The 10,246-nt window shown below is 38.7% G+C and overlaps 1 protein-coding gene across 2 annotated transcripts in view; it reads left to right on the forward strand.

Annotated features, from left to right (window-relative positions):
* DTNA (dystrobrevin, alpha) overlaps positions 1-10,246 on the forward strand; it is a 523,318-nt gene that overhangs the window by 116,890 nt on the left and 396,182 nt on the right. The window lies entirely within an intron of this gene.

A 10,246-nucleotide genomic window follows, 5' to 3' on the forward strand; every position in this document is an offset into this window, starting at 1 on the left:
CCCCCCACGGTACTCAGCACACAGCCCATTTCCCTCTCTGGATCTCAAGTCCCCAGCCACTCCATCTGTTCATGTCATCCTCTCTGTCTCCATCTCAGGCCTCACTGCTTCTCTGGGTGGGGTCCCGCTCTCTGCTCTTCTCCATTGATGGTCCCAGGGTCCTCCGCTTCTAGACTAAAAGATTAATCACTCCCCTCCTTGCTATAAAATATCCACCTTTACATTTCCAGTCCTCACAATCAGTCTTGGTGACAATTATTCACCATTGCATCACAAGAGCCCCATCTGCATTTCTTTTCATCAGACTTTCCTCACTGGAGACAATACTATCCTCCCCACCCTGTGGATCTAGGTTCCCTCTTGAAAGCTTGTAAGCCAGTCACTTCTTACCTTTGTATCCCTCCCCTCAATTTGGGTAGCCAATGTTCAAGTTGCCCATCCCTATTCACTTTTTGTGTGGAGGGGTGAATGGCTGTTTGGTTTTAAGTGGAAACTGTCAATTTAAATTTCGAGGAGATCTGTGTGCATGCGTAGTAGAACCCTCCAGGGGTGGAGGTGGAGTGTCCATTCATTCAGGCATCCCCTCTAGTCACCAGAATGGAGGTGCACAGACAGGAAGAGAACAATGAACAGATACCAAAAAAAGAATGTCCACACCTGTAACTCCACAGTTCTATCAGGCGTTCATGGCTGTTTTGATCCTTCCCCCACTTGGTCTCTCCCAAGATGGCATCTCCAGGAATAGCAGAGCATCTTGAATTAGGAAGTAATGAATTTCTTCATTCTGCTACAAATTCCCCTAGCAATAAGCCTTCCAATTCTTGTAAATATTCCTTTATATGTGGTTCAGAGTTCTAGCACCATTCCCTGATCCTTCTTGGTCCAGTATTCAGTGTTGTTGTTGATGGAGCTCCTCACTGCACATCTACCTAATTCACCATCTTAGCTTTATAGCATCATAGCTTTATACAACTTATAGCATTCCTATGTAGGATTTCTGAGACTGTAAATCTTTACAAGAGCAGACAGCTTCAACTTTCTCCCAGGGGGTAGCTGGAGGGTCTGAAATCCTGAACTTGAGCAGTCAGATACTCTCTCTCTCTCTCTTTTTTTTTTTTATGTTTTATTGTGAATTATGTGATAGTTTACATGGAAGAACATTAGCTTTACATTCATCCTGTTGTATATTGTTTCATTGCCATGGTTACAATCCCCTCCATGCATTATCAACCAACCAAAGCCTGCCCCCGGTCATCAGTACACAGCTCCTCTCCCTCTCTGGGTCTAGAGTCCCTAGCTGCTCTATCTCTCCACGTCATTGTCTCTGCCTCCATCTCTGGCATCACTGCTTCTCTAGGTAGGGTCCCTCATTCCGGTCTTCTCCCTTGATGGTCCCAGGAACCTCCACTCCTGGACTGCCAAGTCAACTACTCCCCTCATTTTGCTACAAAATGTCTACCTTCTAAATATTTCTGGGATTATTGTTTGAATGAACATGAATCCAAACAGTTATTACACTATTGAACTAAATATAATAGTGAGAAAATTATAGTAAATTCTAATATCATGAAGAAATGTATTACTCAGAATTCCTTTTAAAGTAGATGCATTATAATGTTCTCTTAAAAAATTGAAATAAGCTCAGATTTATAGTTTACTCAACTATTTTGATGTTTGTTTGGTGGATATATAAATTATTTTCTCATGATAGTCATTGAGAATCGACATCAAGTTAAATTCAAATAGAACTGCTTAATGGCTTCTTTCCTATTAAATATGGACAATAAATCCAAACAATCTAAAATTATTGGTTTAGCATTCATTTCTATATATTTATTTTTTATTTTTAAAAAATTCAGTGCTAATTGTAAACTATACAACAAATGTGATGGTCATAAAATGTTATTTGATACTGAAGAGGATGGCTTTATTGAAAAAGAGAAACAATGTTGTTAGATAAATTTTTCCCTAAGATGTACACATATAACTATAGCAAGCACTACCACGACAATAAAAGATTTTAGCATCGGTTTTAAAGATGAAATATATTTCCTCAAAGATACTCTGTTTTCCTATATCTTCAAAGATAAATTGAGATAAAATTTGAAATACTATCATTGGGGTCCTTAAGAACTTTACAGAAGCATTAAGCACTAGAACCATTGCCCCCTAGGGGTATATCTGCATTTATTTTAAAGCACATATTGTAGTCAGAGTATACTCTTTAGAATTTTGCAACACTGGCAAAGGAGCTTGTTTTCTCTTCTAAATTACATAGCTGACATTTTTTTCCTTCCCATTTTAGTTGAATTTAACAGGGTTTGTAGCTTTCTATTGAAATCTGAAATTGCTTTGATTTTTTTCACTAATGAATGAGTTAACTGTATATGTAAAAGTGCCATGGCAGCATCAGACCTCCTAATCCAACGTTAGTTACCAGGGGGCAAAGGGATCATTATCAGCATCTGCAGTTCAAGGCTGATTCCTATGAAGTGGAATTCCTCTCTCCAACCTTTTTATCAGCTCTTACACCAACTGTTCCTCCCACAGCACATTCTACTTCTAGGTTTGATAATTTGTTGCCATGATCGCTCATAACTCACAGTTCACACAATTGTGGGTTCTATTAGGAAAATAACAGATTGCAATTCAAGATCAGAAATAACTCAGTATACAGTTCTTCAACTAGAACAAATTCTCCTCATTTTGTGCTCATAGGAAGGCCTATCTTTGTTCCCTGGGCCTCTTGGCTTTCTTGGGCTGGCTAGCCTTTGCTCTGTGTGGAAAACTATTACAGAGCTCTTTAGATCTACCAAGAAGTGCCCAGAGGCACCACACTCAGCCAATAAGCCTCAACTGGAAGGCGCTCAGCTCTCTTGCTCCACGAGTCAGTGAGCCAACCTCTACAGGTTACCAAGTGCCCAGGGGCATTCCACTCCTCTAGCCATCTCAGTTCATGGGACAAGAAGTCCACTGTGTTATCTTCAGCCAGTCTCCTTGGTCTGCTGCCTCTGCTATTGCTGTTTCTCTGCACGTGCTTCTCTCCATCTCCAGAGTTACAGTTCTGTCTCCTGGGTCTAGGAGTTTCCAATACTGGGATCCTGGGTCCTACTGCTTGCTCCACTCCCATCTTTTTATAGTGGTAATAGGGTCTCCTTTCTGCTGTGGAATTGGCTCTTTAAGCTGAGCAGATGGCAAAAAATCCCCTTGTTAGGGCTCCAGTACCCCTTATTGCACAGTCCTTCCCTCACCGAGATTCCGTACACCGTACTTGTCTTATTAGCCAGCTGCCCAATCCCCTTACTTGCATAGCTGCACCAATCATTTGGTGGGAGTAACAAGACCATGGTGAGAAAGACCATATAAAAGTGATCCATTGCACCACAGTATAGGAAATCATCTGTTTTTCTTGTGTCTCATTTTTTTTTTTTACCTTTTTATTGTGAACTGAGTGATAGTTTACATGGGGGAACATTGGCTTTACACCATCGTTTCATTGCAATGATTACAATCTCCTCCGTGCATCACCAATCAACAGTATTTGCTTCCATTCACCATTTTATTGTTGTTGTTGTTGTTGTGTTCTGGGGGGTGTACACAGAAACACTCAGGCATATATAAATTTAAACAGCCAAAGGGCACATTCTGCAAGCCTGTCTCCTGGCCTCCAGCTCTCAGTCCCTGTCTTTCCATGAATCTAAAGTCCTCAGTCGCTCCCCCTCTCCATGACCCTATCTCTGCCTCCATCTCTGGTGTCGCTGCTTCTGTGGATAAGGTCCTGCACTCTGCTTGTGCTCTTCTCCCTTGGTGGTCCTCTGTTTCTGGACTGTAAAATTAACTACTGCCTTGTTTTTGTTACAAGACTTCTACCTTTTCAGACTGCCAGTTGTGACAATCGCAATTGGCCATGATAACAATGTCTCACTCTTAAATCATAAGAATCTTATTCCCATCTCTTTTTGCCACTTTGTGTCTCATATTTTATAGAAAAAAATAGTAAAATTCTTCTCTGTACAACACTCCTAATGTTAAGAGAAAATGATAAAAATAGATGCTTATAGAAACATGTTGACTTATAACCATTTTTTATATCAATACATTATTGGATATTATGATTTTTACTAAATTATTAATTAATTTCATTTTGTAGCAACTTCTGTCTAACTAGACTTATCCAGATGGAAATTATGAATGCTAGGTCATGACAACGATTCACTTTTATCAAATTCATATCTTATCCCTGTTAAATGATTACATACACATTTTCTCTTAGCATTCTCCAAATTATCATCCTTGTTTCTATTTAAAGATAATTAATATTGACATCTTATTTGTATTTACTACAACCTATGATAAAGTTATGTGGCTTTCTGGTTAAGTTATGATGTTTTTCGTAAAACCAGTTTGGACTGGTTTTATTATTAACTATTTAATATTACTAACTATTGTTTCACTGCTGAAGAACATTCATTTGTTGAACAACTATTTCTTACAATAAAAATGACCACAACTGATTTTTGAATGGCACACATGCACGGAGCAGTCATAAGACAAATAATATTAACTCGGTGGTAACTGGAGTTGGGTAGGGGGAGTTTCGCTCATCTATTATACTGAAGTGGCTTAGCCATCAAAATTTGGAGATTCAGAAAATATGGAGTAAAAAAAATAAGCTTTCCCTGTTTTTCAAGTATGAATTATGGTTCTTCGGGGACCCTAAACTAGCAAAAAGTTGGCATAATCATTCTACTTCACTTTGTTCTTAGACGTCTTCATTAATCAGAAGCCAATCCTAGAAAATGTGTGCCCCTGAAGTGGCAAATTTCTTTTTTTCTTTCTTCACCATTTTATTCTATTTCTCTGAGCCTTTAAGGACTAGAGAAAAATGGAGCTAAATAATGAGGGGAAAGACCTCCCCTCCAGGAAATCATAGGGACTGTTACCTGTACTCATTTAGGGCAGTGGTTCTTAATGTGTGGCTCCCCAGAGTATTAGTATCACTAGGGACTTGTTAGAAACACCAGTTCTAATGTGATGGTGGGGCTGAGCAAATCTGGATGCTAACAAGCCTCCAGGTGATCCAGAAGTGCACTGAAGTTAGAAGACCACTGATTTAGGGAATAGTTACCATGACAATCATATGCTGATAACTCATTAGAGGATGCACAGAAAAGTCTATGCTAGTCTTTAAGATCTTTTCCCAGGAAAACTTGATGTAATGAGATACTGTGCATTGGGCTTGTTACAAATTAAGGAAATTTATCCATGAACAGTTGTTACTAGGGGCCATTTACCTCCTGAGTTACAACATGAGGTTGGAGAACTTCCAGTATTGAGGGGTCTTCATAGGGTTTATATCTTAGGAGTATTGCTTGTCTTCTTCATTCAAAAGTGTCCGTAAAGAAAGCTACTCCTGCTCTTTCCCTAGCCCATCAGCTTCCCCTCCTACCCTTGCCTTAGACACCACATACTTTTTAAAGGATCTTTGAAGACTTTAGCTTCTGCTGTAAAAGTCTTATTATTATTGTTTAAAAACTAAAAGATTACAAAATTTAAAATTCTTATCATCGTGGACAAATGAAGCATGTGTGTATCTTTATTTAGAAATTTTGTCTATCTTCCATCGATTGTCTTTCAATAAAATTTCCAGTGGAGGTGGGTTATGCTTTTTTAAGCTACTTTTTGTTCAAACATATAGCAAGCCTTTTAATTAGAAGGTTGGACCTTCAGTGTGGCTGTGGCTCCTTCTGTTGCTGTTTTAGTTGTGTCGCAGATGCACTGACCCTCCACAAACAGGGTTAATTAGAGAGAGTACGTGTGAGTGCTTGCATGTGTGCTGGCTGCCAGCTGTAGATCTAAGATAAAGAACAGAGATTAACCAAGCAAAGCTCTTTGTGTCTTCAAAACAAAACACATGTAATTATGAGTGATATTTTTAGGGAGCTTGCCTTAAGGAAATGAATTTGCATTCTCTGTACCTTATATTAATAGCTCCATAGTGCCTTTGTCATTTTTTCACTAAATGATTTATCAATGTATCTATATTTTAATATGTGAATAAGTATTTTAAAGTCTTACAAATTGAGAGAAATGTTTAATGAGAAAACTATGCTAAAACAACTTGAATGGCTTAAAAGAGCTAATTTTATTATCTGTAAAAACTACTAAGCTTTATCTTATTTTTATACTTAACAATAAAACATTAAAAATCATTAAATATTAAAACTATTAAAACATTGAAATCTTTGTTTTATTCTTACAGTATTATCTACATATCCTACTTTTAAGGAATCGTAATGGAACAGGGATGATAAACGAACAATAATCAACCAGCATAAATACAGAATGGGGCACTTGGGCTAGGGAAAATTAGGTAAGGTTTCTGAGATAGTGCCATGCCTCTGTAGGATAAGCACTGGACTGCAAACCTTAAGGACACTGGTTCAAGCCCACTAGCCATTCTGCAGGAGAAAGATGAGGCTTTCTGCCCCCCAAAAAATTTACAGCCTCGGAAACCCTACACCGGGTTGCTGTGATCAGAACTGTGTTCACAGTACACAACCACCAACACACCATCCAGAGAAGTATGGTTGCTCTGTAGAATAAGCACTGTACTGCAAACCTCAAGTCACCAGTTTGGGTCCACCAGCTGCTCCACAGGAGAAAGATGAAGCTTTCTGTTCCTGCAACGATTATAGCCTTGGAAACTCTATTCAGGGTCAACTCAACGACACTTAATAACAACCCAACTCAGTTATACTTCAATAGCGTTAGAGCCAACTCAGTGACACTTAATAATTAGCCAAAGAAGGCCACCTTTCCATCATGGAGCAAGTTTGAGAAGAGAAAGGAGTTCACTTTCAGGCATAAGCAGTTTGAGATACAAATCTTTCCTACATGCAACACAATGCCTGCCACATAGCAGAGACTGTGTGGACTGAATGAATGACTCACATAGAACTATTCAATAAGCAGCTATACATATACATCTAGAGATCAAGAAAAGAATGATATGGATTGGGCAGAAGAATGTTTAAGAGTAAAGTGAGGAAGCTGTGACAACAAAAAAGAGTAAATCCAAGTAAAATCAAGAGTCAATCCAACTTTCAAAAACTCATTGTACAAGGTGTCAAGGAGTTGCTGAACCAAACAGGAGGGAAAGTAGAAGAGAGGAATATCATAGAAAACAGAAGAATCAAGAAGACATTAGATTAGATTAAGTTGATTAAGGCATATAAAGCTTGGATTTGGGGAGTCCGATACAAGCAGTGTCAGAAATTAGGAAGTCAACTTTCAGTGGATTCAAATTGGAAAAAATCTGACATGCATTAATTTTTTTTCCTTAATAGATAATGAAACAAAATAAATTTGTAGTCTTTCCTTTACAACTCCCTATATATTTCTGAAAAATTTATAAGTAAAGGCAAATGGCCATGACCTCTCTCCTTTGAACATCAGAAACAGACTACAAACTGTTAGGATCGTTAGATCCACTGTGCTGGAATCTTCCACTTGTACAATCTTATGACATTCACAGTGGGATTGCACGGTTTCCAAACTGTGACTCTGACTCTGATCTTCCTGGAAAAGAATGTTCTTCAGGCATCCCAGAGCATCCACCATAAACATCAGCCAAGCATGCATAACGTGGACTGCTAGGGAATGTACTGACACCAAACCCGTCATCACTAAGTCCATTCTGACTTGCAGTGACCTAGACCCTGCCGGAGGCTTTCCAAGGCTGGACTCTTTATGGAAACAAACTGCAACATCTTTCTCCTATGGAGAGGTTGGTGAGCTCAAACTCCTGACGTTTAAGTTAGCAATTAAGTGCTTTAACCATTGTGCAGCCAGGGATCTTTATTAAGATCCAAAGGAAACTTCAGTCTTATATTTAACTTAATCTAGATATTTAAAACCTCAGTATGCTTTATGCCATCATTAACTCTTTTCTTTCCATTAACATCTGCTAAGCAAATTCATGTTTTTGTAAATGAATACCTGAAATACCATGATTGCTGTATTATCTTCTGTTGTAATGGTACTGAACAAACTTTCATGGTATGTGGTCAACATATTACAAATTTCACCTTTGCAATTCTGTTTTATGGGATAGACCAATGATGTTTCTTTTTGTAAGTTAGTATTATCTTATACAGTTTTGGAAGCAGTAATAATAGTAACTATTTATTGGTTTATTTAGTCCAACTAATTTTATTCCTTTTTTAAGAGCATAAACTTCGGCTCCACAGAGTTTCCAATGTTGTAATCTGTTACAAATCAGGCTGTGAACCTTAAGGTCAGCAGTTTGAAACTATCAGCTGTTCTGCAGGAGAAAGATGAGGCATTCTGCTCCTGTAAAGATTTACAGCCTCGGAAACCCTGTGCAGAGTCGCTATGAGTCGGTTCTGACTCCACAGCACACAACCACCCACACCAATCTTTATGCAAGCAGGCTACCTAATCTTTCTTCTTGAGAGCAGCTGGTGGATTCAAACCACTTAACCTTTGGTTAGCAGCTCAGTGCTGAATCATTTCACTACCAGGGTTTCTTTTTATTGAAGTATAACTGATATGAAATTATTTTGTTGTTGCTGTTGGTAAGTGCCATTGAGTCGGTTCCAACTCATAGCAACCTTGTCTAGGGTTTTCCAGGAGCAACTGGTGGGTTTGAACCACTGATCTTACATTTCAAACTGACCTTGAGGTACAGTGCATTATCCTGCAGTGCCATATAATTAAAATATCAAATTGGATAGCTTTTTAAAACTTATGGTAAATGTATGTGTAGCAAAGCCTTTTCCATTCCAACCTTCTTCACGTGTACAGTCCATTGACCTTAACTTAGGTTCATCGTGTTGGTTAGCCGTCAAGCTACCCATATCCAATTTTTCTTATCACCCTTAGCAGCAGCTCAGTATCCCCTGAGTAGAACCCCCTTCTGCCTGCTTCTCGTCTTCCCTGAAACCAAACCAAACCCACTGCCATGGAGTCAATTCTGAGTCATAGGGACCCTAGATAGGGTTTCTGAGACTATAAATCTTTACGGAAGCAGACAGCCCCATCTTTCTCCTGCAGAATGGCTGGTAGTTTTGAACCACTGAACTTGCAGTTAGGAACCCAACTGCTAACCCATAGCACTACTGGGAATCCTTTTTGCCCACCCCTTTGTTGTTGTTGTTAAGTGCCATCAAGTTGGTTCCAACTTATAGCGACCCTGTATAGGGTTTCTGAGGAGTGGCTGTGGCTGATGAGCTTACAATACCAACCTTTCCATTCAGATCAACCATGCAGTCCAGTGCATTAACCCACAGTGCCACACCAGGATCCTAGTAATCAGTAATAAACTTTGGTCTCCATATACCTGCATATTTTAGTTATTGCATATGAATGGGATTAGATGTTGTTATTTTAAATGATCATAGTAATTGGCACATTTTGAATTCTTTCCTCTGCTTTATGTACAGGAGGATAGATTTGTGCAAAAGTAGTATGGAGTGGTATCTGAACTCCTTTAGCTTCACAAGGAGGAATGAGGAAAATCAAACTCTATATCACACCACAGCAAATTGCTATGAGACAGATATAAGACATGCAACCACATTCCAGCCTTCTTCACTAATGCTAACGTCAGTCATTCCTTACTGATGATAGAAGACAAGAAGAGTTGTGGGTGATATAAGGAATATCATACAGGAAGAAAGCAAAAGATAATTAAGAAGAAAATAGAGGAGGAAAAGACCAAAAGGGGTGTCAAAAGATACTCTGAAACTTGCTCTCCAACATTGAGATGCACAAACAAATGAAGAAATGAGGAAATAAAAGGACTGAACATAACATTTCAAAGGGAAACTCGAGAAGACAAATTCAAATGTGATAATAAAATATGCAAAGACCTGGAATTAGAAAACCAAAAGGGAAGAACAATCTCAGCATTTTTCAAGCTTAAAGAACTGAAGGAAAACAATTCAAGCCTTGACTTAAAATACTGATGGATTCTATGGGAAAAATATTGAATGATGCAGAAAGCATCAAAAGAATATGGAAGTGGAAGAATAAAGTGGACGGGAAAAATTAGGCAGGTTTGCATGGGCTAAATGGGACAAGGGTAAATAATGATGTGTGCACAACCTTTGAACAGCAGGGCTCTGGGATACAGGGATTCAGACATGGTTGGAATTGGGTAAAGGGGGGAAATAATATTAAGATGCTTGGCTGTCTTTTGAATCTTTGTTTCCCTTGCATA

Source organism: Chrysochloris asiatica, unplaced genomic scaffold (assembly GCF_000296735.1).
Source record: "Chrysochloris asiatica unplaced genomic scaffold, ChrAsi1.0 scaffold00015, whole genome shotgun sequence".
Lineage (NCBI taxonomy): Eukaryota > Metazoa > Chordata > Mammalia > Afrosoricida > Chrysochloridae > Chrysochloris > Chrysochloris asiatica.